The sequence below is a fragment of the Protomyctophum bolini genome (assembly GCF_963924005.1).
Source record: "Protomyctophum bolini genome assembly, chromosome: 18".
Lineage (NCBI taxonomy): Eukaryota > Metazoa > Chordata > Actinopteri > Myctophiformes > Myctophidae > Protomyctophum > Protomyctophum bolini.
Window position 1 is genome coordinate 34,343,629 of NC_137879.1, and position 6,552 is coordinate 34,350,180.

A 6,552-nucleotide genomic window follows, 5' to 3' on the forward strand; every position below is an offset into this window, starting at 1 on the left:
GTGGCAGCATTGGACCGTCCCCTCACAGCGAGGCTCCAGTTCAGCTGCTCAACCTTGCCTGTATACCGATGTCTGTAATTCCTTGGAGTTTTGTTATTTCATTTAGTTTTTATTTGTTTTAACTTCAGGTTCAGGACCCCCAATTTGAGAACCTATGGCTGTATACAACAAATAACAAGGCAACCCAGTCTATAATGTACCCAACAAACCCCTTCACTCACTGTTCTATTCACTCATAATTACCGCGGTTTCCATTAGGCCAGGCCGCTATAGGTGCCAACAGCACAAATAAACAAAACTGTTGTAGGATTTTTTCCCCCCTGTAACCTAAAAGTATTGTATTTTATTGGTTGTGTCTTACTGTTTTGTGCACATTTTATGAATAATAAATCTGTCTTTTAAAAAAAAAAAAAAAAAAAAAAAAAAAGTCCAATACATGCTCCGTTTGAAGTTTGCAGAAATTGAGGTGATATATACGACAAATTGACATGACCCATAACATCTGTTGGATGTTTTCTCAGAAGTCAAGATGTCCTGAATCTCCACACTAGTTTGGAAAGCCCGTCCGACGTTGGAAGGAGCATGTATAGGGCTTACTGTTTTTACTGGTGATTTACTACGCTGTATACTGTGTGATACCATCATCACAAGTCTGTCTAGTCGGACAATACACCAGGTTCTGGACAAAGACTACCATTTCTACATTTTCTGGACAAGGTCAACTGCTAACATGTGTGTTTCATTTTGATGGACAAAACATGTGTGTTTCATTTTGATGGACAAAACATTTTAAAATAAATGTATGTATGGTTAGTTTTGCTTGGTGTAAATCACATAACATTAGCAGTATTACTCAGTCAGTTGGAGAGATATTTTGTGTTTCGCTAATCAGGTTTCAAGCAAAACCAGCAGGATGATTTAAGTTTGTTCAGTATGACAAGTAAAGGGTTGTTCCTCTGTATGAATCCTCATGTGCGTTTTCAGATGTGAAGATTGGTTAAAGCCTTTGTTACAAACTGTACAAGCAAAGGGCTTTTCACCTGTATGAATCCGCATGTGCGTTTTCACATTTTGAATATGTTTAAAGCTTTTGTTACAAACAGTACACGCAAAGGGCTTTTCACCTGTATGAATTCTCATGTGCGTCGTCAGATTCGTTTTTTGATTAAAGCTTTTGCTACAAACTGTACAAGTAAAAGGCTTTTCCGCTGTATGAATCCTCATGTGCGTTTTCAGGTGATCAGATATGTTAAAGCTTTTGTTACAAATTTCACAAGCAAAAGGCTTTTCGTCTGTATGAATTATCATGTGTTTTTTCAGACCGTTGTTACGCCTAAAGCTTTTGCTACAAACTGTACACTCGAAGGACTTTTCCCTTGTATGAAGGCACATGTGTCTTTTCAGGTGTTCAGATATGTTAAAGCTTTTGTTACACACTGCACAAGCAAAGGGCTTGGTATGAATCCTCATGTGATTTTTCAGCTCGCAATTCTTGCGACAGACTTTACCACACACTGTACAAACGCAGCTTTTTTTCCCTGTGCGCCTACTCGTGGGTGGCTTTTGTTTCGATGATGTCCGACTGTGGGGCGGCTTGCTGTTCAAGGACAAACTTTGTCCGTCCACGTCTTGCGTCTCGTGTGATTCCAGTGCATTTAAAACGGACTCATCCGTGTCGGATTCGGAACAGTGTGAAGAGGGGAGCTGGTCACCACTAGCTGGTTGCGATGGAACCCAGTGCTCGATATAAGCTCGTGTTTTCATGTGTTCAGTTGAGGTGCCGGCTAGAAGCTCTGTCTCTGTGTGTTGTTCATCATCATCATCATCATCTTCATTTTTCACTGCTAGTAATGTCACCGATGATGACCCTGCAGCCTCCACTGCTCTTAGAAGTACCTCCTCCGGTTCCTCTTTAATCTGTGGAGGTTCCAGTCTCACCTGGACCAGACTCGGGCTCCTGTCCTGCTGTTCAAGGGAAGTCTCCTTTTCACACACACCAGGAAGGAATTGGAGATCTAGGAGGAGGAGGAGAGAGGAGGTAATGTCAGCAGAGAGCGACTCAAAGTGGTTTTCACTTGGATAAGATTGATTCTTCCAATTCATGATTTGCTTTGTAATGATTTCGACAGGGCCTTTTACATTACTGGCACGTGATACTAGTCGAAAAGATCATATACAAAGTAGTGTTCTTTTTTTTTATATATAATTTGGGGACCCCCCCAAAATAATTTGGCGACCCACGGGTTGAGAACCCCTGCATTAGGCCACAAACCAGCTTAATGGAGTTACAGATCTGTAAAAGGTCCATTTGGTTCCTATTAATCATTTAGCGGGGGAGCCCCCAGCTGCAACAAGGACCCCTGGTCCCCAGATCTCATTTTAAGAACCACTGGTTTATTGAGACCAACTAACTACCGGTAAACCGATTACAATGCCAAGTCAAAGAGTGACTTCATTGTTAAAAAAGAATCGTCAGTCCCACCGACTTCATTCGAAAAAGTCTTCCGAGCACGGTCAAGAAAACCGTGCAAATGACATTCGGGCACGTTCTCTCTCTGGTTGGCCAACCGTGGTCAGCCAAAGCAATCCAGTGGGAGCATATATAACCACTTAAACCCCGTTAGCTTTGATGGCTCCCTCAGTGTCCTACAATTGGCCCACTGGGCCTGCAGGGCCGTGGCTCAGCGGTCCAGGCACCTTGGCTGGTAATCCAGTCTGGCAGTGTGCTGCGGGTTCGACTCCCGATACCGACGGCCATTACTCATTACAATTGGCCCACTGATGTTTTCCCTCTAGTCGACGCCATATCCTGTAGCAGTGCCGCGGCTACGCACACGTTCACCACACTGAGTATAGGGCGCCGCTTTCCTTAGGCAGGCCGATCAGCAATCATCATAAGCTAGTAACCATAGAGGAGTTGATAATCATAGATTAGTTATTTAAATGTAACTTTCAACTTCAAGAGGCTCCAGTACTGTCTGTCTGTCGCCAGGCAACGAAAATACCCTGTCGCTCTGGTATAATTCCATTATCACTCCACACTTACCTATTTTTGCCTATGGAGAGTATGCACATGCATGATTTTCTCATCCGGACAGTCTAGATCAGGGGGGGCCCTGATCTAGACTGAGTGTCAAAACATTGAGCAGCATGGAGTGTTGGAGTTTGGAAGCGCTCGTTGGAAATCACTCAACCGTCCTGCGTACCACCTGTTTCTAAATGTCAAAAATGTCGCAAAATGTTGTGTTATTGAAAACAAGCACTTCCAAACTCTGACACAAAATAATCAAATGCAGGGCATTCCTTGACAGAAAGTAGCTCATATAAACGTTTCTATGGTGGATTTTCATGAAACAAAAACTTTGCAGATAGAAAGAGGATAATTCAAGCTTTTCGTACAGCTGCAATGTTGGTGAGTTTAACATTGTTCAATGCAATCAGACTTTTCTGTTTGGATGTACGGGGCTGTCAAGGCCAGAAAGTAGTTTTTTGCCACTCAGTGGACGTTCCTGCATGACTTCCAGGTACGATGATGTCACGCGCATACCGTCTATAGAGCGTCGCAGTCCCGTCCCCTTTCATGAAGACACCAGGCCCAGGAAATGAATCCTAATGCATTTTTCCCATAGACATTTCAAAAGGTATTTATTTAAAGACGGTTACGCCACGGACAAAGCCAACTCGAGTCGTGACAACAAACACAATATTTTGGACCAAACAAATAATTACAAAGGGAAAAAAAAAATTGTGTTTGTCGTCATGATTTGTCACGACAAGCGTTGGCTTTGTCCGTGGTGTAAACGTCTTTGAATAAATACTTTTTGAAATGTCTATGAGGAAAATGAACGGAGAATCATTTCCTGGGCCCTGGTAGGGGGCGGGACTGCGAAGCTCTGTAGTGCAGAATAGGTATGCTAGGGTTCATCTGGTTAATGATGTAGGCCTTTATTAATGATTGGTTTTAGGCCTTGCAGTGGGATCACACACACACACACACGGTTGAGGAAAAACTATTCATTGTTATTTGCCAGGAGAATGGTTTTGTGGCATACACAGACATGGGTCAGCACACAGCATTCCTGTTGAATCATTTACCGTTTAATCTGTCATTTTGACCACTATATTTCCGATCACTTGTATATTTTACTGTAGTGCGCTTGTTATATACACAGTATACAGCTCCGTCTCAATGAATTAGAATATTGTGTAAAAGTTATTTTTCTTCCATAATAATAATAAAAAATCTCAACAAATTAATTTTTTTCACGAGACCACTAAAACAAATGTTTTTTTTTTTAAACGAGAAATGTCGACCATCTGAAAAGTATATTAATGTATGCAGTCAATACTTGGTCTGGGCTACTTTTGAACAAATTATTTCATCAATGGGGCGTGGCATGGAGGTGATCAGCCTGTGGCACTGTTGAGGTGTTATGGACATGTTATGGCCTTAAATTAATTTGTATTGTTCAGTCTCATGTCTCACGCCTTCCTCTTGACAATACAACCTAGATTCTCTGTGGGGTTCAGGGTCAGGCCAGTTGGCTGGTCAGTGTGTGTGTGTGTGTGTGTGTGTGTGTGTGTGTGTGTGTGTGTGTGTGTGTGTGTTTGACTATAGCCTAGAGGAAGCCTTTATGACCACGGTCATAAAATACCAACCACTTCTACATAACATCTCAGAGCTGGGCTATAGGTGCAGACTATTTGTCTTTACAGTATATTTGGCAGGCTAGGGCATATACGCACAGACTGGTTGTTAAAGGGTTCCAACAACTTGGGATGCCCAAAAGGAGGCAAAAACGTGTGTCTCTGCGATAATTGAAACTTAAAATGAGGGTCGGACGCGACTGCCTTTGACAGCAGTCAAGAAAAGATGAGATGATACAGAAACACCGCCCCGAAGTCAAGTGTTTGCATTGGCACGCCTGTATCATATGGGTAACTTCTGTGAGAGACAAATAAATCCTCTCAAATCTCTAATTGACAAACATAGCAACTTAGCAAGTGTTCCGCAGCCAATTTAATGCAAGAGAACCGAACGTAAGCGCTTTTATTGTCAATTACGGCTGCCTTCCCTGTCAATAAAATAATTCCATTCCATCCTATTCCTGCCTGTTGCGTGATGTAATCAACTTTCGATTTATAACTCTCTGACTTCCATTATTCCTGTAATTTCATGTTTTGGACATGATGGAGAAACTTCCAACTCCAGTGGTAACTTCGAGTCGACAGACTTATAATTGTGCACGGTGTTGCGTGCAGCAAATAGCAGATATACAAGCTCACAGCGCGTAACATTCGTGACACACTGCGAGCTTGCAGATCTGCCATTTACTGTCTGCGCAGCAGTGCGCACGAGCCACGACACCGGCACGCCAACGCTTTGGTGTCGCTGTGTCGGGTTACATTCAGCAGCGTGTGGTGCATTCTGAGCAGCTGATGGATGTAAATATTATTTGAGTGCGAATGGAAGCTTGGTAGTTTGGACTTTGGAGAGATGGACATTGGAGAGATCTCTTGACTAGTAGCAAGTATATGCTGCGTTTTGATGACTTAATGTCATTCACACCATGGCCATGGCTACATACATTACACCCCCCACACCTTTTATTAAATGTTTTTGCAGATTCACACTGATCTCATAAAATGGCCAATATGAAGTTCTCACGACGGAAATCCGTCCCCAGAATGGAGAACTTTAAGCCGTGTGTGTGAGTGTGAGTGTGAGAGAGAGAGAGAGAGAGAGAGAGAGAGAGAGAGAGAGAGAGAGAGAGAGACACTCACTGTCAGTGCAGTTGTTATTCTCAAGTTTCCGTTTGATTGTTCCTGCCCGATGACTACAAAACAATACTACAACATGACGTAGCGATATCATCCTGATGACTACAAAACAATACTACAACATGACGTAGCGATATCATCCTGATGACTACAAAACAATGACTACAACATGACGTAACGATATCATCCGCTCCAGACCGGTTGTACACAGCACTTTTGTAACAGAGACCAGGCTTTCCTCCGAGGTGGAAAGCCTGGTGACGCGAGGTTAGTTACAGATGTGTCCGGCTTTTATCCTGGTCACCAGGAGCGTTATCTATTTCAAACTCTCAAATCGGAGCCGTAAAAGAAGAGTCGCGACACGCTTTGATCTCGCCGCAAAGCGGGGTGCCTATGGGCTATAGTTCCCAAAGATTGGATTTGGAACTATCCCATTGAGATAGAATGAGCACTTCCGCAGCAACCACTCCAAGGAACAGCAATGTCCGTCTTAACCTATGTATGTGACTATGTTACTATGACTACCAGTAGGGGCAAAAGTGCCAGAAACAAAGAGAGAGAGAGATAGTGCTGCACTGTTGCCTGCTAATGAGAGAGAGAGAGAGAGAGAGAGAGAGAGGGGGGGGGGGGGGGGGGGCAGGGGGAGAGGGAGAGCTGAGTTGCATCACTCAGTTCACACGGGTGTGATCTTTAGCGTCACTCTCATACTAGATCACGCTGACAACAATGACACTATCAAAAGGATTACCCTACACCTAATCAAACACCACT